Source organism: Piliocolobus tephrosceles, chromosome 14, assembly GCF_002776525.5.
Source record: "Piliocolobus tephrosceles isolate RC106 chromosome 14, ASM277652v3, whole genome shotgun sequence".
NCBI classification, from domain to species: domain Eukaryota; kingdom Metazoa; phylum Chordata; class Mammalia; order Primates; family Cercopithecidae; genus Piliocolobus; species Piliocolobus tephrosceles.
The window spans coordinates 48,529,114-48,553,273 of record NC_045447.1 but is presented as its reverse complement, the minus strand read 5'-3'; positions in this window follow the sequence as shown (position 1 = coordinate 48,553,273).

The window sequence follows — 24,160 nt, the reverse complement described above, 5'->3', positions numbered from 1 at the left end:
AAGTCTTACAAATCACCCTCTTGTTAATTTATTCTCTAGTCAATTTGTCTTTTCTCTATTCAAAAAAATATGTTAACCTGATTCTTATCCTCAGGGCCTTTAAATTTGCTGATCTTCCATCCAGATCTTTGCATGTTCTTTCTAGCAAGTTCTCTCTCCACGAAGACCATACCATCCAAAGTGTCCCTGTCTCAGTCTGTCTGTTGGTGAGTTTATATTTGCTATTTAGCACTTATCATACTTGAGGTTATTTTTTTCTTAATTTGTTACCTCTGTGCTTCTCCCAAGCTCCATGAGTGGAGATATAGGCTCATAACCTATGTTCTCTACCTAGTACAGTGCCTGGACCTTAGTGGGCACTTCATCAATAAATAAATAATAAATAAACAATTCACTAAGCCATGAAAAACAAACACCTTTTAAAAAATAGTAAATTATGGGCCAGTCGCGGTGGCCTATGCCTGTAATCCCAACACTTTGGGAGGCCAAGGCGGGTGGATCGGGAAGTCAGGAGATCGAGACCATCCTGGCTAACATGGTAAAACCCCGTCTCTACCAAAAATACAAAAAAAATTAGCTGGGCGCGGTGGCGGGCGCCTGTAGTCCCAGCTACTTGGGAGGCTGAGGCAGGAGAATGGCGTGAACCTGGGAGGCAGAGCTTGCAGTGAGCCGAGATCCGGCCACTGCACTCCAGCCTGGGTGACAGAGCGAGACTCCGCCTCAAAATAAATAAATAAATAAAATAAGTAAATTATGTTGATTTATTTATAATTAACATTTATTATGTGGGTTGTGTGTCCCTGAGGCCACCTTCATGCTCTAGGATTTGCTAGAACTCACAGGACTCGGGATAGCTATTATACTCATAATAACTGTTTTTTATTACAATGGTAGAACAAAAATTAAAATTATCAAAGGGAACATGTGCATGGGGTGAAGTCCAGAAGAAGGAAGAAGTAAACTTCAGGTGTTCCTCCAGCAGAGACACACAGGGACATACAATTCTCCCAGAAGGGATGTGTGACAACCATGGCCAAAATGATGCCGGTTGAGGGAAGCTCACCTAAGCCTTGAGGTCTACATGCATGTAAGTAGTTCTCATGTGAACCGACCTCAGCTACTCAGATCCCAGCACCCAGAACAAAAATATGTGTTCACCATAAATCATATTATTAGGATAAACATATCTAGTCACACTTTTCAGGCATACAAAAACATTCTTAGCAGGGAATATTTTATTTTCTAAGGGTTCAGAGGTTATCTCCCAGTAGCCAGTTCTAAAGACAGGGCTTTTTTTTTTTTTTTTTTTGGAATGTACAGTGTTTCAGCAACCTAGGCCTGCTAAGTTAACCCTTTCCTCCATGACTTGCTTGGCATGTCTGCACCTAACTGGCTCAGAAATTTTTCTGATTATCTAAAATATCCAGTTGTAGAGTCCCTAATATCCTCATTTGTTTAAGTTTAATGAAGGTATGATCAGACACATCAGACACTGAGTCCCTGGGAAATACAGTCCCAGGGGACTGGGCCTTCTGTTTTGTCCTTAAGAGAACTCAACTTCCCAGTCTATCCCAAATCTATTTTGTTTATGTTCATCTCTATCTGCCCCTGACATTTTATGCTTTGCTTGTTACTCCTGATTGAAATTGAAGTCTCTCACCTGGGCTTGGAATTCAATAATTTCCCGCCACCTTAGGGACCTTCTCCATCATCAAACCTATTTACTATTTTTTGTGGGGGGGGTTCTCCCCCTCTCTGGTTCCTGCTTGTAATCACATAAAAGTCCCAGAGCAATGTCGGTGGTAAAACTAACAAAAAAGAAAAATAATGAGAAACATAATAAAACTTTCTTGAGAAGCTGCCTCCCTCACGCAATTGTTCAGTCTCGTGTCTCACCTTTGCCTCGTTTCCCCAGTGGAGCATATTTGCTGATCAGCTTCCTTGCCTCCCACTATTCCTCTGCTTCTAGCACTCTAGTCTCCTCCTCTGCCTTCCCACTAAAGTGAGTGTTACCAAATTTACCAGAATCCTCTAATTAACATAGTCAGAACTAATTATCTGTCTCATCTTACATAATTTTTTCTTTAATATTTGACTTTATTAACCACTCCTTCTTTCAAGAAGTTCTTTACTCCTCCAATTTCCCTGAATCCATTTTATTTCTCCCCTTTCTCAACTGGCACCACTACCCACACACTCTCTTTCTGCTCCAATCATTCTTCTCCACTCTATTTTTCAGTTTCTTGATTTCCAAAACAGAAATAATAATACCTATTTCATGGACTTATTGTTACGAAATTGTGGGGTTGGGGGAGAAGTTCAAAAACTCCCCTAAGATATGACTGTCTCTTGAATAATGTTTTGATTACTTGGAATTCCATGAGGTTGTAATTTATGGCCAAACCACCCTAAATTATATAATTTATTTAATTATCAATGTAATTTATCTTTTTCTTAGAAGATCTTATATAATTTTTGAAATATCAATTATAGCCTTATTTTAAAATTAGAAAGAATGAGGTACAACAAACATAAAATTGTTTCCAGGATCACAGATCAGTAACAGAAACAGATATATGAAATGTTGACTTTATTGGGAGCATTATCGACTTAATTGCCCTCACTGATCTTTTGAGTGATTGATTGGTTTCAGTTTTGAGTTCTTCCAGGAAAAGTAATTTACATAAACCAAAGAACAGCTGGTTAATGAATTTTACTTCTGAGAAGTTGTTGGGAACACATGGTGTGTTCTTCAGGGAAGCACAGAACTCTGTGGCTGCATTTTATAAACAATGATGAAAGTTTTTCAATTTATGAAGAGATATTTTTCTCAAAGTTCAAACTTTATATTAAGAAATTTATATTTAATAATTTAAACAGGCACAGGGAGCAGCTGCTTCTTTATTCTTTAAGAATTTACAAAATTAATTTCATTTATTTAATATGTATTTAGTGCCTTCTAAGTTCTTAACATTAGAAGTACACTGCATTCCACTGTGAAAAATACAAAGACAAATCAGGATAATTATTTCTTAAGTTACATTTTTAAGGGCATCCCAACATTTGTTATACTCAGCTTGGCTTTGACGGAAAAGCTCACATTGATCCCCCTCCCATCCGGGAAATCAAAACTGAAGACATCCGTTTTAAAGTTATCAGCATATAAACAATAGCTAAACCAGGGAGGCAGAAGTCACTGAAGATATAATGATAAATGAAAGAATAATAAAAACAAGATTGGGTCACTGAACAACACTTTACTTTGACTCTTATTGTTGAGTCAATGAAGAAGCTTTTGGGGAAGGCTTGGCAGCCATTTTATAGACAAGATCCTGGTGCACAGACTGGATGGTCCAGACAACCTCTTAGAGAACCTATGCCTGAACATGTACTTTCTAATTACAGTATTCCCTTACTATAATAATAAGAACATCACACAAGTATATAACACATACTGTATGGCAGGCATGCTTTTCTGGCACACTATGATTCATGTCTTCATCACAACAACTCTGTGAGGTGGGTGCTATTATTATCTCCACTTTACAGAAGAGGAAATTGAAGTTAAATACTTGTTCCATAGTCGTATGATAAAGAATAACAATAAATTACAGAGTTCATATTTGAACCCAGGCAACTGAATCCTGAGCCTAGTTTATGCTCTTAAATCCTACACTACTTCATTTCTAGAGAGACTACAATGTGGCTGCTTTTAATTCCTGTGCCAGCAACACAATTTGCTTATGTAGGTCACAAAACAAGAAATATGCTGAAATTGAAGAGCTCCATTGGAATCACCTACCTTGACTGGAATCATCAAGGTTGCTGATGTACTCTAAGTGGTTGGGGAGAAAACTGAAGATCTTATTAATATTTTGAACTGATGTCCTCAAGGTTTGTTGTAATATAATTCTCAAAACTTAAATGCCATCTGACTATATTGAGCAATAAGTACTAGCATGAATCAGAAACTCTCCAACCAAGCCTCAGTCTTAGACAAATGATCTATTTTCTATGAGCCTCAGCCTTCTCATCTGTAAAATGGGAATAATAATTATCTACTAACCATCTAGAATTGGGGTTTATCATTTAATAAATTTTTATATGAAAGTACCCCAAATATTACATGAATTGGCTTTTATTTTTAATCCTTCAATGAATTTTTTTTTTTTTTTTTTTTTTTACCTATAATCCTTTCGTGTTTCATCTCAATACTCACTCCCTAATGTCATCATGGACTCTAAAATTTTAAGATAATTAAGGTTAAGACAAAGACCACAAGGTGACAGAATATTTTGAGATTTTGCTGGCTACATGAAGACTTCCTTGCCCTGGAATTCAGACAGCATTCCAGTGCAAACCTGATTCAGAAGAGGATGGTTTATAAAATAAAACGAGTTTTAAATTTAGATAGCAAAGCAAGTCCCTTTTCACTAATATCATACCCCTTTCAACACAACACCATACCCATCTATACTCAAAGAGGAAAGCCTTGGAGAAAATATCAAGAGAACTGGAAACCTTAACTCTTTTATGTTGTATTGGATAGCTTTTGGCATTGTCAGCATTTACTCATATGCATAAAGAGTTTGCGCTTTAAAAGACAGATATGCATGAGAAATAAATTTGAGATAGAGCTAAAAGCATACCTTTCTATCAATTTCCAAGCACAGCACTTTTAGGCTTAGATGTGAGAGTTGGAGGGCTGTATATGAACATGTTTCTAGAGATAGACTTAACACATGTCCAAAATTTATTTAGCAGGAAAGGAAAAGAAAATAGAACCTACATATGGCTAGTCATAAAAAAAAAATCTGATTTAGGAGATACCCTATGAGTGAAAAATTGGAGCAAATTTGAAAGGTTTTTGCACTTTCCAAGTCCACAGCTAACTCAATTTTAATATTAGGCATCCATATCCTTAATGATATCATAATAATTCACAGCAAATGAAATTTCAATTCAGTTAAATAAAAAGCAATCAAATAAATAAACACACTTAACCCAAATCGTAATTTTCCATTATCTTAAAGATGATGTTTCAGGTACATTAAGTAATAAATTATTTTAAAATAAATATTATGACTTTTTAAGATAATTTATAAATTACTTTTGTAAACAAGAAATTCCATTAAAATATATTTCTAAAGAGTAAAACTTAAAAAGTCAAAGATGTGACCGGCGCAGTGGCGCAGTGGCTCATGCCTGTAATCCCAGCACTTTGGGAGGCTGAGGCAGGTGGATGATCTAAGATCAGGAGTTCAAGACCAGCCTGGTCAACATGGTGAAACCCTGTCTCTACCAAAAATACAAAAAATAGCCAGTCGTGGTGGTGCATGCCTGTAATCCCAGCTACTTAGGAGGCTGAGGAAGGAGAATCACTTGAGCCCGGGAGGCAGAGGTTGCAGTGAGCCAAGACTGTGCCATTGTACTCCAGCCTGGGCAACAAACGTGAAACTCCATCTCAAAAAAAAAAAAAAAAAAGGTTGACAATGCATGTATACTACAACCTAGCAATACCACATTTCCTATAGAATAAAATAGGCATAAAATCTCATTGGCACTGTTTTTATTAATACCTAAACAGGAACACAACCTTACCGTGTCCTTCACTCAGGAAATGTAATAAAACATTCTAAGGCTGCTCAGATGAATAAATTAGATTTACGAGTATCGAAATAATAAATCTTTTTAAAAAGTTAAAGTGTGATAATATTCACATATTTTTCTACAAACAAATGTAGCAACATTACAAAAAAAAAAGCTAAAGAATAATAACAGGCCCTTTTCAAAGAGTGATTCATTTTGTAGGAGAAGTTATTACTGAAAGTACTGGTGAAGGTGAAGGATGACACTTTATGTGAATTTATAACATGTTCTGTTTTGTATCAGAAAAAATATCCCTCAGCCAATTTTTGGCCAAATAATATCTATTTAAATGATTGATGAGAACATGGGTACCTGTTATTTTTTGTTCTTTCTATATTTTGAAATATTTTGCAAGCTAAATAACTTAGTGAAAATAATATAAAAGTGGTAACAGAAAGACAGCTGTTATAGATGCTCTATTAACAAGTTCAACATCTGGAAGGTGACACTCTTCTAGACAGTTGTGAGGCTGTGGGACAGGGTAGCACTCAAGTTGGTGGTGCATAGTCACTAAGTTCCCTTTGGTTTCAAAAATATATGATTCTATGAAATAAATATGAGAAAACCCTTTTGGTGAAGTTTAGCTTAGTTTTTTTTTTTTTTTTTTTTTTTTTTTTCAAAGCTGCCTTAAACTAAAATGAACATATAATTCTAAAAGCATTGTGGCTTATTTTGGCTCTGCTGGCTTCAGGATTGTTTTATTCTCATATTGAGAAACGAAGCAAGCCACCACTAGTAAATGAGTGCAGTGGACCCTATCAGTACCCTGCCAAGATCTCCTGGGACCCCTTCAACTTTTTCTGCACATCCCTCCCTTGGCATGTATGTGCTTTTGCTTCTAATAGCTAGCATCTGTGACTGCCTTCAAACAAATGGCCCAGGCTACTTGAGCCACTGTTGCCTGCTCAGACAGTGGAAAGTGCTTGATGTTTGATTTTCCCCAGCTCAGGGCAGTCATAGCCAATGACTGATGGAAAGTGTGAGGTAATGCATATGTGAATTAGCCTGATTTAGCCACTCCATAATGTCTACATATAGCAAAACATTATGTTGTATATGATAAATATACAATTTTTGCCATTTTAAAGAATAAACATTAAAAAATAGAAATCCCACCTCCTCACAGAAGAAACTCTGAGGCATAGTTTGCACAACAGAGCTCTCCATGGCATCAGACTGGAGCCAGGATTTTACCCAAAATCACACCCTTGTTTGACCTCTTCCTTTTCCTGGTTCTGCTTTTTGCACTCCCTTACTGTTTTCTCCTGGGAACACTTAATAATGTACTTGCTTGCAAATCCTTATCTTGGGGTCTGCCTGAGGAAGTCTGAGGCAAAACAAGCAATTAATGAATTTATTCATTCTTTTAACATGACACTTCATGGATTAAATCATTTTTGTAAGTTCTGTCATTCAAATATGATCATCTCTTAAGTTCTCATGAATTCATATCTAGGTCCTATGTAAAAACAGGACGTTGAGTAAGATAATGAACAAATTTCAGGAAAATCTCAGAAAACACAGGAGGATAATTAAGTCCCCTCTGTCAGAGTATAATATTAAGTGAAGAAGTAGGGTTTATTCTCCCCCATGTTATCACGGGCCACTTGATAGGTTTAAATTCTGTGCCCTCTTTTCTAGCAGCTCCTGGAAAGAGATGGCAGACGCCATAGTGCCAGATGGTCCACTGTTGTGCCTGGCATGTGATGTCAGCAGGGCTCGGCAGCATGGTGGCACTCAATGAAAGGAACAGAAGCACTCAGCCATCATGTTGACACTTGGCCAACGCAACAGTACACAAGTGGCTGTGGCACTGGTGCCCAGGAGAGCAGAGCTGCCTGGTGGGCAGACATTTCCTAGCATAGGTAACAAAGGCAATGTCTGACAGATGCCATATGGTACCTGACTGAGCAGTTCTGAGAACACATGTGAGTGACTCTTTGGATAAGGATTTTGCAGAGGGCTAGAGGGTGGCCTGAAGAGTCGGAGACTAGTGCTAATGGAATGGGATACTATTACTATAGTCCATTCATACTATCCGCATGGAGAAATAGTCTATTGGCTTGTCATCATAAAGGAGAGGAAAAACTGTTTGAAGCCTATGGCCTCAATTCTTGTTTTCTAAAATGTGTAAGGTGAGAAATGGCATTGCTTTTATAAAGCATTTACATTTCTAAGAATGAATGATGAGTGGGTAAATTGTACTTAAGCATCAAAGTTTGGAATATCTAATGTGAAAAAGGTAAGAGAGGTAATTAAAAGACAGATACAGAGATTGCCACACATCAAAGGCCAGGTTGTGATAAAAAGTCATAAATGTGTATATATATCCAGTGAGCATGATAGATTTTCTTCATAAATGTTAAATGTAGTGTTAGAGATGTTTAGATTTCTTGAAGTTTACAAATGAGTAGGCAGGTACTGCATAAAGATTCTTGATCACACAAAGCTTCATTTAGGCCAAACAACACACAGCTGTAAGTCAACACACACTATTTTTTGCACAATTAGTGTATTTTTATTTTAGACAACAGAACAAAGTGAATTAGTCATACTGCAACTTGAATAGATGAATATGACTTTCTCTCACCTTAATGGAATTTCACCCCACAACTTTGAATTAATCTGCTAGGTAATAAGAAATCATGCTCTTGGCTACGTAAATTATAGAGCATTATTTCATAACTAAAAATAGTTGTGGCATTTACAGAATTTATTCCACTTATACTTATGTACAGAAAATAAATAATATTCATAAAAGCATCTGTTACATTTAATATATATTGCTTTGAAATGTACATATGAATAGATCGTGAGTAAAACCAATTCTGGTCTAATTTCTATGACTCATTCCTTTTATCAGGAATTACTATATTTCTCTATACTATGTTTTAATGTGTTAATATCCTACTTTCATTTTAAAATTGTTTCCTATATTATAAGCAACTTCAGTAGTTACATGTGATCATATACAAAATTGTTTAAAATACAAGGCTTCCTTAGCGTCTCTCCTAACAAGGGACTTTTAATATCCATTGGAATATACTTTCTGCAGATGTGTTTTTTGAAAATTATAAAAATATAAATAATTACTTTATCAACCAAAAATCTTAGGTCTAGAGTGTCTTTTAAAAGCACTGTGTAAAAGCTGCAAATCCTGAGAATATATTCACTAGATTTTCAATAGTACTCTGGCAATAAAATTTTATAATGCTGTCTGCCATTCGATTATTCTTAGTGTGGGGTGGGAGAGGAATTATGACTTTAATTATTAATTATTAGAAGCCTGTACTATTTAGAGGACAGAAATGTGGGATATTTTTTAGACTTTACAACATTTCTGACATCATTTGCATCTGTATCCAGGCCTGATGTCAGAGGGCTCACCAAGAATTACAAGTTTCCAAGTATCTCAACTTCCCATTTCCATATGTCCTCAAAACTCTGCCTGTGTAACAAAGGGTCAGACAAAATAGTTTGCATTCTAGTAGACTGAATCTTTCTTTGCTATTTACAAGGATGGGGCAAATTTCACTTTACTAAGTACAGAAGTGAACTTCGGGAAGTGTCACATTGAGAGAAAAATGTATCCTTTTGGCTAAGTGAATGAGATTTACTCTCAGACAGATAAGATGCGAATATTTATTTTTCCACTTAGTTAAAAACTTGAGCATTGCACAAATCAATAACTCCTTCACTAAATGCATCAACCCATAATGTTGTTGCACTTTACAGTCCCTGGTAACATGAAATATCATATTACATAATCATGTATGTCCTAAGGAGTCAGTATGTGTAGTGGAAAGCAGGCATATTGTGATGGCTAATTTTATGTGTCAACTTGGCTGGGCATGGTGCCCAGTGATGTGGTCAAACATTCTAGACATTTATGTGAGGGTATTTTTGAATAAGATTAACACTGAAATCAGTGGAATTTGAGTATAGCAGATTGCTCTCCACAATGTAGGTAGACCTCATGTAATCAATTGAAGGCCTGAATAAAACAAAAGACTGGCCTCCTCCCAAGCAAGAGGCAGTATTGCAGCAGATGACCTTTGGGTTTGAAGGTGTGTATATATACACATACATACAATGCTTCTGCTTCTCTGGAGAACAGTAATACACTTTGGTTTTTTCATTTAGATATTATAGGTTTAAATTCCTACTCCACTGTGTAAGTATTGCACAATGTGGCAGATTATCTAATGTCTCTTAGTCTCAGTTTCATTATCTATAAAGATAATTTTAAAAAACACTAGTTATATAAAATTCTCAGCACCAGTAATGACCATGCAGCTGAAACGAAAAGGTGACCACATTTCTCTTTCTGTACTCTATACTGTATTCATGTTTCTGGTTCTTACATATGAGATCATAAATTATTTGAAGGAAATGAGCACATGTTATACTTCTTTTTATTACTAAGTATTTAAGACATAACTTCTAGTGGACTGAAAATAGAGAATAAAACTGTTTGTATATTAATGGAAAATGAGATTATGTGATTTGAAATCCGGCCTGATATTTAATGATTTATTTTTTCCAAACTCTATAAATCATTCTTATTATTTGTTGAAATTCCTACAGAGCATTGCAATTGTGCTCACAAATATGTCACATGGACAAATTCAGAATTAAGAGGCAGTGAAATGAACTCTGCCTCAAAGGGAACTGCAAAGGTATATAGTCAAGGGACATAGATACAGGGAGAAGTAAAGAACTGGGGCAACTGGAAATCAATCTGCCCCAACAATAACTGTACATTAGAAAGATATTTGATAACCAAAGATAAATCTCATATAATTAAAAAGTGGTAGGGCAGTGGGAACATAGAAGGAAGCACAGTAAAATATATAGCCTGCGTGAAATAGAGGAATTACAGATATTTTATGAATATGTAATTATAAAGGTAAGCACTAAAGTATATCATTGTTCATAAACTTCTTAAATACCAGAATAACTGACTTTAATTATGAAGAGTACAACCTCAGAAGCTTGAAGTTGCGGTGAGCACAGAGAGAAATCCAAAGCAAAAATTTTAAATAGAAAAAATAACGTAATAGAAGACTAAACTTATTTTCATATCAATAAATTTAAATGGCATAAATGCAGTTATTAAAAATAACTTCAAATGGATTAACAAAGCAAAACTCTATTCTTGAAATGGATGAGACACATCTAAAAGAGAGTGATTAAAAAATAAGAAAGAGTAAAAAGAGAAAATGATTCAACTTGAATAAGCAACGTTTAACAAAACTATGAATGATAGCATTATTATAAATGCTAAGAGAAAGAACAGCATGCCAAATTTAAATGAACATATAATTCTGTAGAAGTGTTTTTACAATGACTAGAAAATAAACTTTTTTAAATTGTAAGGCAATATTGCAGTAATTCATTCATTTTTTTAAAAGTTCAACAAAGTAAAGTGATTCTTTTACTTACAAAGTAAGTCAAGATTGTCCAATCTAGTGTAACAATTTGATGTCATTTTTAAATTACTTATACTTAAAATAATATTTGATAAATGGGGTTCTATTTATGTGAAAACAGCAACAAACTACAGAAGTACTAATAACCAGAGCTGCAATAAAGCAAATTTTTGTTTTCAAATAAATGTTTCATTTGATTGGGAATATCAGCATTAAGATAATTTCAAAGTTTTAGCTAAAAAATAAATGTTTGTAAATTAGAACATATACTAGGAATAATCTTATGACTTTATAAAAGGTATTTGCTGAATATTAAAGTAGGATTTGGAAGAAAAACTTTTACCTTGTAGAATGTATCACATTAAATATAATCTCGAAGTATGTGAGAGCGAAAAGATGAAACAATAAAAATTATTTTACTATCTTAAATGTTGACTTTTAACACTTCAAATTACTATAGATAAATTAATCCAAGGTATATTTAATAATGGTATCTATACCTATTATTTTAAGATTATTAATGGAAAGCACTAATTGTTAAATTATATAAAAATGAACCTTTGCATTTCAATACCTTATTTAAGACTAGAATTTGAACATTACACTAAACTACTTAATACATTAAAGTGACAGACCCTGGAAAGGCCACTACTCAAACATCCTGAATTAATTAATCTGCTCAAACTGACACAGCAAAATACCATCCACTGTTGAAGTTTATTTTCTCACATTTCTGGAGATTGGAAGTCTGAGTTTAGGGTGCCAGCACAGTGGTATCCTAGTGAGGGCTGTCTTTGTGGCTTGCATATGGCCACCTTCTCCCTGTATTCTCATATGGTTGAGAAAGACAGAGAGAGCAATCTCTATGGTATGTCTTTCTATAAGGGTACTTGCCATAACGTGGGCCGACTCTCATGACCTTATTTAAAGCTAATTACCTCCCAAAGGGCCCATCACATTGGAGGGTTAGGGCTTCAACATGTGAATTTTTTCTTGTATTTAAGGAAAACAAAAAGCTTATAAAGTATGACACAAGAAAAGTAGAGCAGTCCGAGCTATGTGAAGTAAGCAAAATTTATCAGGTCCAGAGAGATTAGAGTATGAGAAAACTTCCGTCACATAAACCTCCCCGCTTCTGTTCTCCCACCCTGGCAGCCATGCCCCAGGGCAATAGTTTAAATGTATTTTGTTCTTTTCTTCTCTGTAGTTTCTTGACTAGCTGCCACACCCATTATCTTCATGTTCCTGAAATTTGTGATACAGGGAACAATGTATAACCAATAGGTTATGTTATTTTAATATTAGTATAAATTATTGGTACACAACTTAGGAACTGCCCCTTCCTTTCTCCTTTAAATACTTAACTTGCATCCATGCTCCCAAGGTTACAGTCCTCAAATTTGCCCAAATAAACTTTCTATTTATATGAATTTTGCCTCAATTTCTTCTTTTAGCTTGACAAGTACTAGTCACAATATGTGGGACATACCAAGCTTTAATCAATGACATCTATTACTGCTGCTGCTACTACTACTTGCAATAATACTATGTACTATACTCTCTTAAGCAACAGGCATCACTAAAAACAGAATTATAAAATGCACACAAAGTTGTTTGCTTTGTAGAAATGATTCATTACAATGTTTTCTAAGTTCTGAACTCACCAAAAATGAACATAGAAACTTCATGACAACAAACATATAAGCTTAATGGTTGGCAAACCACAGCTGGAATACACATCTTAGGCTTATTACATAAATTTTCTATTTCTTTTCTGTTCCCTCAACTGTCTCATGCACTAATGTCTGGTCACACACTGGGCAATGGCAGAACTGGACTGACTTATCTCCTAATATCACAGAAGCAGCAGGAGCAGAGAGAAATATTGTTTATGAACTGTGGCAAGCCATATAAAGGAATAAGAAAGAAGACGAGAGGTGTGGGGACAGGTTGACTTCTCCGCTTCAGAACTGTTTTTCCCATTCTTACCCAGTTAAATAACTGGATTTATCACAGATCACATTTTCTGTAAAGAAAATTAAGTATGGATTGAAAAATTCAGCTCTCTCCCTCACATTTCTTAGATGACTGAATAAAACTCCTATTTAATGGAGAAAGTAAGGAAAAGAGAGTCGCTTCCTACAAAGCGTTAATATTTTTTTAAAAAAAACAGCAGTCTTGACACAGTGGCTCACATCTGTAATTCCACTGTTTGGGGAGGCTGAGGTGAGAGGATTGCCTTGAGACTAGGAGTTCAAGACCAGCTTGGGCAACACAGCCGGGCATCGTCTCTTCAAAAAATAAAACATCACCTGGGCATGGTGGTGTGCACCTGTAGCCCCAGCTACTCAGGAGGCTGAGGCAGGAGAATCACTAGAGCCCAGAGGTTTGAGGCTGAAGTGGGCTATGATTGCACCACTGCCCTCCAGCCTGAGGTGACAGAGTGAGACTCTCTCTAGAACAACAACCAAAAAATTGATTTCAGAATAACTTACCAATCTTATTCATTCTGAACAAATTTTCTATGATTATTTGAAGTGAGAACTATAGGTAAACGGCTTAGCAGAGCTCCTCCCCTTGATGAATGAGAAAAGGAGAACGATGAGGAGAAACAGAAGCTTTGTAGAGTAAAATGTACAGTAGGAAAGTTTCTCAACTATAAAGCATGTACTATGTATATGCATGTATGCGTGTGTGTGTGTGTGTGTGTGTGTGTGTGCATAACCAAGCTGCTTGCTTACATGACTTTTCTGGATAGTTGGTTCCACAGCAATCATGAGTACAAACTGTGTATAACATCACATTTACACTAGCAGATTCCTGGTTTTCTTGCCATGATTTGTAAAGTCTTGTTGGGTCATCATTTATTAAACCCTAAGTAGAATCAGAAAAACTTGTGCTGATACCAACAAGTTTCTTATGTGAAAGATATTTTGAAATTTTTTTTCTGAGTAGAATATACCTCAGTTCTCAGTTCCCTCTACAGTCCCATATTTTGAGGGAAACTAGCAGTTCTAAAGGCGAGTTGTAGTGGACAGTTGTTAGTTTTGACTTTCAAGAATCTGTTACCCATTTTTGGAAGCTCTACCCCAACTTCCTACTGGGGCATCACCCACGCTTGGAAGGGCTGTCAGTTCCTGGATATTGTTTAGTTCTCTTCACCCCTATCTTGAGGGATGGAGCATATGACCCAGTCCTACATTAGTCTCTGCCTTGCATTCTCCTGCCTACATTGATTAGTTCGTGGACAGTTGCAGCCCTGAATCTATTGCAGAGAGCCTCAAGAAAGAGAAGTCAAGATAGAGGAATAATCTTGTAAATAAGAGGAAAATGAGAAACAAATCCAAACAATGTATTTTTCTTATCTGATAGCTAAAGGCCTCAGGGCTTTTCTAGAAGCTGTTCCCACTGCCTAGAACTCGGTTTCCCGTAAAGTCATATTGCACATTCTCTCACTTCCTTCAGGAGCTTCTGCACATGTAAACGAGAGATGCTTTTCCCCACCACTTTATCTTATTTTCTTATTCCAAAGCTTTCTAAGGTACTGTTATGCAGCTTACGTATTTGTTACTTTATTATTTTCCTATTCTACAGAGGAGAGTTTATTTGTTTTGTTCAGAGCTGTATGGCCAGTACCTATCACGAATTCTGAAATATAGTAGAAATTTAAGTGAGATTTATTGAATAATTTTTTAAAAAATCAAACAAGGATTGTCTATTTAATTAATATTCTAAAATTAAACACACAAAAAGTTGCAAAAATGCACTACGAAATCAAACATATCTTTCACCTGGATTCACCAACTGGTAATATATTGCCACATCTGTTTACTACCAGCCTATGTATATCAACTTTCCTTTTGCCAAAGAAACCAAGAGTACACATTTTCTTTTCCAAATATTTAAGGCAATTGTACAACTAGCTGGTGAATAATGTCACAAAAAGTAACAACAGTAAAAGCACTCTACAAAATATCAGGATCACACTGTGCAATCTCAAAAGATAAAACTAAAATCAGTTATTTTTTTCTCCTACCTATATGGATTTTTATGAACAAATCGTAATAGAGAGTAAATCTGAATGAATATTCAGCTCTACATTTATTAGATAATTAAGCCTGATGGGAAAGAATGATTTTGTGTAGTGGGTCATATTGCTGGGTTCTTTAATATTTATCTTCATTAATTTTGTACTGTATTTGCATATGAAGTGTTCTGGGTTAGACACAGATTTCTTATTAAATGACTCACAGTAAATAATAACTGTGTAACCCCCCTTGCCCATGGCTCTAGTTCTTACCCTTAGGATGATGCTATGAGAGCCAGAGCAAGTATCCTATGTAAATGCCATTGGTATTGACACTCCATACATGGGTAAGTCAATAGGAAAAATTGTCTTTCTCTCCTTATGAAGGAGTTCAGAGTAAAAGGGACTCCTTATACTAGCTCTTCAATATATCAATAAAATATCTTACTGTGATCCAGATAGCCTTATGTATCTCCAGCTTATATGACCTAGAGATGCCTCCAAATTCTAGGCTACATCCTTTTTGACAGGGCTTTACCAAGGGACCTTGTCTAGATTGTAACCATTTGGCCCTTTCTAGGAGATAAGAGGAGTTTTACTATTCTTTCAGATCAGAGCAATTACCAAAGTCTTTACATCTGATACTCATATTATGTGAAGAGTCTCATGAGGCTAGGGTTTTGCATGAGCACTGAGAAAGCCAAGGTTTTATTTCCTCATACATGGTTAAATAAAGGACCGCTTCTTCAAATTAATAAGTATTTATAAATACAATTGTTTATAATTTTAGTCACTTTTCTGTAGTAACAACAAGAACCTAAATCATGCCCAAGTATCTTCTAAACTAAAAGGGAGGTCTTCATTATCTTTAAAGGTTCCAACCCGTACCTCTCTCCATAACTTAAAAAAAAAAAAAATTTACATTTTCTGGAGACAGGGTCTCCAGGCAGTAATGCAGTGGTGCAATCATGGCTCACTGCAGCCTTGACTTCCCAGGTCCAAGCAATCCTCCTACCTCAGTCTTCCAAGTAGCTGGGACTACAGGTAGTTGGTACCAACCTGGCTAATTTTTTTTTTTTTTTTAATTTGTAAAACAGAGCTGCTGCCTGGCCAACATGGTGAAGCCCCATCTCTACTAAAAATACAAAACTTAGCTGGGTGTGGTGGTGCGTGCCTGTAATCCCAGCTCCTCGGGAGGCTGAGGTAGGAGAATTACTTGAACCCCAGAGGCATAAGTTGCAGTGAGCTGAGATCGCACCACTGCACTCCAGCCTGGGTGGCAGAGTGAGACTCTGTTGAGAGAGAGAAAGAGAGAGACTCAGACTGCTGGGATCACAGGCACCAACCACCACCATGCCCAGCTCTTTTCCATCCTTGAATAGCCTAGTTTTTCTTTAAAGAAGAGTCAGTACTTCGTATCTCGGCTTTGTAACTTGCAATCATTATTCAAAATGTCTTAATCTGGCCCCTGCACCTGCTTCTACACTTGAAAAAATCTCAGTAAAGTCTGTTGCAATAATCCTTAAATTGTTTAAAATTATGATCACTCTTTTTGTTCAGATTTTATTTAGATTGTGTTTCAGGAACTGAAATTTCAATACTTCAATATGTATTGAGGATTTATAATATATGTTTTTCGCTCAGTGTATTTGTGGAATGAGGAAATTCCAGATAAAGATGAAAAAGAATGTTAAAGTTCTGAAGTGGTAATGATCACAGTGCCATGGCAGTACTGAAAGCAGTCTCCCACGGTGGAAGCAAGTCAATACCCGGGCAAATTGTACAAGATGTGGTTACAGTAGGGAGGGACGAGTCAATCATTGAAGCACTGACTGCCTGTGAAAACATTTGGAGCTTAGTTACAATGAGTCATAATGCAATGGGCAGGCTTTGAGGGATTTGACATAGAAGTATTTATGGCTAGAGGTTGTATAAAGAGGTATAGCAGAAATTGTAAATGCCATAGGGTCATTTTAGTTACCTGTGCCACATTCCCAGCTCCTGCACCCCCCCCCCCCGCCACACACAAAATGCTTATATGGTAATTATGTTGTTTTAACGTACCTATAAATCAATGTTCATTACAAATTTTCTATCAATAGATAATTGATCATGGCTATGATTGAAAATAAATATCTTGCCTATTATAGGTTTTTACATATTTAAAATGAAGATATTGGGCAAGATTGACACCTGAAAGTCGCAGACCTAAGACCTGTTCAATTCTTGAGTGTGACTTGTTCATGCTTAAATTGATATATGTAATGAGCTGTAAATGTACATTAATTTCAGACTATTAAGTGGTTATTTATAATAAACATATCTTTTGGTAGGTAGTAGAGAGGGCAATGGATTCAAATTTGAAGACCTACATTCAGCTTACAGCTCTCTGCTATATTCTGTATTTATTTACTGGTCTATACTTAACCTTTTGTTAGCCAGTTTCCTCATCAACAAATTTGAACACACATACAGTATATATAAAATTGCCATTTTAATTTTTTCTCTTGGTATAAATGCTCTATGATATGCTACAGAGATATTTACAATTTTTTATCTTCATCTTAAAAATATATTGTGAGACACAAAACCTTTATTTAAAAACTAGTTTTGGGGAAATGCTATCTATTTCATTATGGTCATGTTTACTTACAATAATATGTAGCAGTGCTCTGATGAAAAGCCAGCATAAAAACCTTATTGCTAAACTATTCACACTTATAATACTCTTGATAGATTTGTACACATGGAGAGTTTATTTATGCTTTCTAGATTGGTTTTTAATATTTGCTATTAATTCCACATATTCTCACTTTATTTGAAGAAAAAGTCAAAAATTTTAGATTATTTAACAGGAATTATTCTTACTATGAATAATGTGTGCTCACTTTTGAGAGGTTTTAATTATAACTTGTCTTTGGAAAGAAAAAGTAACTCCCAGGAAAACTCCATGTAACATAGGCATGTACTTTTTAGAACTTTTTCTAATGATATTGTGATAGGATTGGGGAAGGTGACATTATTGAACTACTCTATTTCACACATTTGTAAGGCAACTCTGGACACTCAATAAACACTTGCTGACTGAGGACTTGAAAATTCTTACTCTAGCTCAGAGGAGCTAAACAATTGCTATATATCATCTTTATTCCTGAAACTATACAGTGTCGTTTCCTTTGTGTTTGGTTTACAAATCTGTGTTGAAGACAAATATGCCAGGACATACTCACATATTTAGCTATAATTTTTATATTTGTATGCATATGGATTGTGAGTTGCATGTTTGTGTTTACGTATGTAGTACTGAAGGTGAGATGAAGAGAGAAAGGGATTGCCATGATTTGTCAATATGATGCCATATTTGAATCTCCCTTTAAAAATAATTTTGCATATATAATTCTCATGAGTATTGAGTTTCTGAGGAAGTAGGGTACTTATTTATATTCAGTACAAATTGTTCACTCATTCTGGATTATTAGTTTCTTATCAGAAAGTATTTGGGGTAAACTGCCTATAGCTAATTTGTATATCCCGCCATGAGTTTTATTAATGCCAAAAGGAATAACATGACAGCATCAGTGGCATTAAGCCAACATAAATAGTGTTACTGCATAGTTACTAACTATAGACCTTTAACTAGTTCTGCAAAACCATTGTGAGATATTTTGCACTGTTTTCCCAGTATTGTGTTTGTACACTCATATATATCATATAATACACACCATGCATAACACCATATACATACACATATACATACATATATGCCTTCTAAGTGTATATGGAATTATGTGTGTATGTATGAAAATTCACTTCAAATCTATCTATAAAGTATTATCAGAAAAATATGAATATTCTACAGGAAATTAGAGGTGTTTTTCTGCATCTAAACTGATACTTTCCTTCTGACAACCAACAATTACCAAAAGAATTTTTTAAGTGCCTGTGAAACTCAGGTTTATAAATCCCATTCTCTTTTAGAATGTTTGGAAAGAAAGTTTCTTTTACTCTCATTTTTGAAAGCACAGTCCACATTCCACTTCTTAAATATTTTCTAGACAGTTTTATAGAAAGAATGTGAAAGGTTGTAGGCATTTGCTCTTTCTGTAAGGTTTCACTTTATTCCCTCTAATGTTTCCACCTTCTAGTTGTGTGACTTTCGCCAAAATACTTAGACACCCTGAGCCTGTTTCTTGTCTAAATAGAAAAGATAATGGCAATACCTACCTCATAATAATTTTGGGAAAATTAAATGAGGTCCTATTTCTTATATGCTTAGCACTAAGTAAGGATTCAATAGTGTTAGTGCTCATCAGTATCATCATCATCACCACATGTATTCTATACATGGATTCCAATTTTCTACTGTGCTTAGATGCCAGTGTAAGTTTGGCATCTAAGCCAAACTTAGGAAAGATGGCAGCTCTGCAGACTTCCTCTGGTTTAAAATTAGTAGTAATTTTTTTTGTCCTGAACTGTCTAAACCTTATTTTTCTTAAGATTTCAATCTATAAATCTTATTATATTATTTAAAATTTACCTATTTCTATCTAAAAATAAGATTTTACTTATTCTGTAGAAGATATTCGGATTGTCTCAAACTAAAAAGACTAAATTTCCTTAAATGTCTAACTCCATTCACAAAATTGGATTGTTTCTTAAATATTTTAAACTTCGGCTTTATATATAAAATATTTGATTTTATTTTTAAACAGTTTGAAAGCTTGACAGAATATAACCCAAAGAAGCAAAACATTTATTAACCCTTAAATCATATAAATCTAATAAATTAAACTTATGGTAAATCAACTTATTTTGAAAATGTAAACAATGAATACATTTAGTCAGGTTTTCCTTATATTGTCTAATTTAAAATCAGTTTTTTTAAGACAGAGTCTCGCTCTGCCACCCAGGTTGGAGTGCAGTGGCAGAATCTTGGCTTACTGCAATCTCTGCCTCCTGGGTTCAAGCAATTCTCCTGCCTCAGCCTCACAAGTAGCTGGGATTATAGGCATTCACCACCATCCCCAGCTAATTTTTGAATTTTTAGTAGAGACGGGGTTTCACCATGTTGGCCAGGCTGGTCTCAAACTCCTGACCTCCAGTGATCCACCAACCTTGGTCTCCCAAAGTGCTGAGATAACAGGCATGAACTACCATGCCTGGCCCATAAGTTTAATATCAATTACACATTTCAAATTAAACTTTCAAGACTAAAATGCTGAATTTTCTCAAAAATAAACACAATTAAAAATACACAGATTATGCTGGACTTATATAAAATTAATATTTACTTTATCTTATCAGCTCTATACTCAAACCTTTATCTTCCAAGAATAAAATAACCACTTACATGATTAAAAATCAAAATTACCATCTCAGAGGGACTAAGATTATCTTACTTTTTATTGTATTCTTTTCAGCTTTTGATGTCATTAAGGAAAGTCATAAAAAAGGAACAAAAAGCCACTAGAATTATTTTAACCTTTAAGCAACTGTTCTCAGTTCCTCCCCAGTCCACAGGTCAATACACTGAGTCCTTTCTACAGCTGTCACATTTACAAGAGATCACAATTGTCCAACCCTTTGCAATCTAAGATACAAAATTTTCTTCCATATTATTTCTACAACTATACCTAGATTAGGTTCAACTAATTACTCAAGAATTGGACTTTGCACTCCTTCATTACTTTTCTTTGCTGCTTACCCACAATTTGTGACACTTTAGTACTTCTTGACTTAGAGTCAAGTTTTTGGCTACCTCTGCTCTTACTCTCATAATGTGGTTCTCTATAGTCACTGTAATGACTTTTGGTATTCCTAGTATTTCCAATTTTTCCTTCATTTGTACTTTATTAAGCAAGGTCACCGAACTATGGCCCAAGGGCCAGATCTGGACATCTTATTCAATTATTTATCATCTATGGCTATTTTGCAATAGTGACATATTTGAGTAGTGTAACCAAAACCATATGGCCTACAAATCCGAAAATATTTACTCTCTGGTCCTTTACAGCAAACTTTGGTGACTTGTGTTTAATTTACATTAATATTAGGTATTCCTGGAATCTTAACTCAAAACATCTAGTTGTCCTAACATTTCAATAGTTTGGTTATCATAGCAGCTGGCTATGGAATTGGTCTCATCCTCCTGAAACTGATTCCCCTGAAACATTTTATCAAAAAGGGCAATTGTCTCCACTATGTACTTTTAGAAAAGGTAGATCCGCTCTCCCTTTTCCTTTCAGACTTTAGCTGCCTGAACTAATTTATACCCGAAGCTTAATTAGCTCCCTAACTGTATCTCCTATAAGTTGTCTTAGCAACGCTTGGAAAATGGGCATTTATAATTGCCTTTGAAAGAGACCTGTTCAAAATGAAATAAAACATTTTAATATGAAAATATATAGGATTTTCAAACAGAGTTAAGATAATCCTGACTTCTGAGAGGTTACAATTTGAATATACTGAAGGGTGTGGAAATAAACCCCTCAGATCCCTCATCATGAAGAAATGCTTTCCTGTGAATATAGAATGAAGAGTAATTTTTATACTGTCAAGTTATTTAATCATATATAGCAAATATGAGGTTGATTCAAGATTTCTGTATATCTTTTTAATTTAAAAAGGCAATTTACAAATATTTATTAGTAAATTACTCTTTACCCCACATTAGGAACATGAGTCAAAATGAGCAATCCCCCCTAATTCTAAACTATTTGTATGTTTATAGAGGAGATGCATGTTTATGAATATAATTATCACATAGCAAGCTAGCCGAAGTGCTGTGAGAAATGTATTTTGCACAATGGGAGCACATGAGATTCACTTAAACCAGAAGGTCTGGATGGGTTTATTGAGAAAGTCACAATCAGCTGTACCTTGAAATATGGGCGTTTTCAGAGGTGGAAATGAAAGAGACAAGTTTTTCAGATCAAGGGAACATGTGTACCAAATATCCAGGCTAGAGACTAATCTTTTTGGTGCTACAAATTTCCTGGTATAAAATGGTTGCAAAATGTTATCATTAATAATATTCTTGTCAGTAATAAAACTATTCAGCCAGTCTTATATTCAAATTTTAGCATTATACTTAAATGCTAGATATTCGTTATGCAAAATAAAATTGTGATTTGAAAAGGCCATTGAAGTTTAAAAAGAAAAAACTATAAACAGGCAATTGGTCTTTCCATGGTATATAGCTTTTCAAAAAAAGACTAACCTGCTGCTGCAGCATTTTAAATATAGTATCAATAGCACAATTCTTTTTCTAATTTTCTCTATTAAATTTGTTCTTTCTTATGTTCTGAATAGCATTTCATTAGAAAATACAAATATTAATATTTGAGGCCACATGCCAGGAGCATCACAAAAATATTCATTTATGTTTAAAACTAGAAAAGAGGCTACTCTTACATTTTCTTAAATCATATTTAATAAACAAAGTACTATTTTTTTCTAGGAGGTGCTGATCTCACATTGAATACATGTGTGGCACAATTACACACAGAGATTGCTTCTTACTCAGGAAGCAAGTTGAATTGAAGGAGCACAATACCATCTAGTGTCAGCTACACACAGCATCTACTAACTAACATGGAGAAGAATGGTAGACTAAATTAACATGGAGAAAAGAATGGAAAACAAACCCTGTGCCCTTTCTTAAATAATCTGATAAACAAATGTGTTATCTAGCATTGGGTGCTTCCTGCCCCTTCCTTATCTTAAATTTAATTTTGTACCAAAACTGTCAAGAAAAAAATATCAGTTTCCTCAGTAATAGTCTTCCATTTTGCTGGTGACCCCACACACAATCGCCCAACAGATTACTAAGCAATACTTTTTAATTGTGTGATCTGTTGAGTTGGGACCATGTCAACACAAAGTAATGACATTCAGAAAATTTGCTATAGTACCATTTAGTAATATTTCAGCCTCATTTGGAACATTTTGGTAAGTCTATTTTCACTGATTCTTGCCTTTTGTCTTCCATTGCAGTGAAAATTTGACATGTACCCAGATTGGACTGGGTGAGTTGCTTCAGGAAGTCATATGTTTTGGGAATTTAATTCAAATTTAAATGAGGTTTCCTGCATGTTTGGTCCTTATACCTTAGGAGCCGTGGGTGCCAGAGCCCTGTCCTAGGAATTTGTCTCTTCTGAAAATTGCTCTAGGGATTGGTTTTACTGATTGGACAAAAAGTAAGTATTTTGAACCAATTATAACAAAACAGCTCATTTCTCTTTCACATACATCATGCAATGTCTTCACAATCATATTATGAGATTTCTAATTACAGAAGAGGATTTGTATATTTTCTACTAAATATATTTATATTTTCTAGCAACATTTCTCCACAAAAGTTACTGAAAAACAGCTGTTATCTAGAGTGTGGTTTGAAATATATCCTGTTATTCTAAAATGGTATTGATAAGATTTATAGTTGTCCTGTTGCAGGGATTTCCTAAGAACTCAATCCACAGCTCTTCTAACATGGTTTGACAGCTTTATTGAGATATAATTTACACATTAAAAAACTGCATGCATTTAATATGTACAATTTGAATATTTTTGGCATATCTATGCCCCTAGGAACTTATCATCTACAGCCAAGACAATTGACATCTCCATCAGTCCCCCAAATTTTCCTCTGTCCCTATGTAATCCCTCTTCCTACCTGCCATCACTAAGTGGTATGGGCTAAATTGTGCACTGCCCATCCTCTTCCTTCCCATTTTATGTGTTGAAGTCCTAATCCCTAGCACCTCAAAAACATGACTGTGTTTGGAGACAGGCCTTCAAAGAGGTGATTAAACTACAAAGAGGCTGTTAGGATGAGCCCTAATCTGATCTCACTGTTGTTCCTATGAGAAAAGAAAATTAAGACACACAAAGAGATACCAGGGTATATTTACACATAGAGAAGACCGCATGAGGTACAGAGAAGGCAGCCATCTGCAAGCCAGCGAAAGAAATCTCAGAATGAAATTAACCCACCAACACCTGATTTCAGACTTCTAGCCTCTGAAACTGAGAGAAAATATCTACTGTTTAA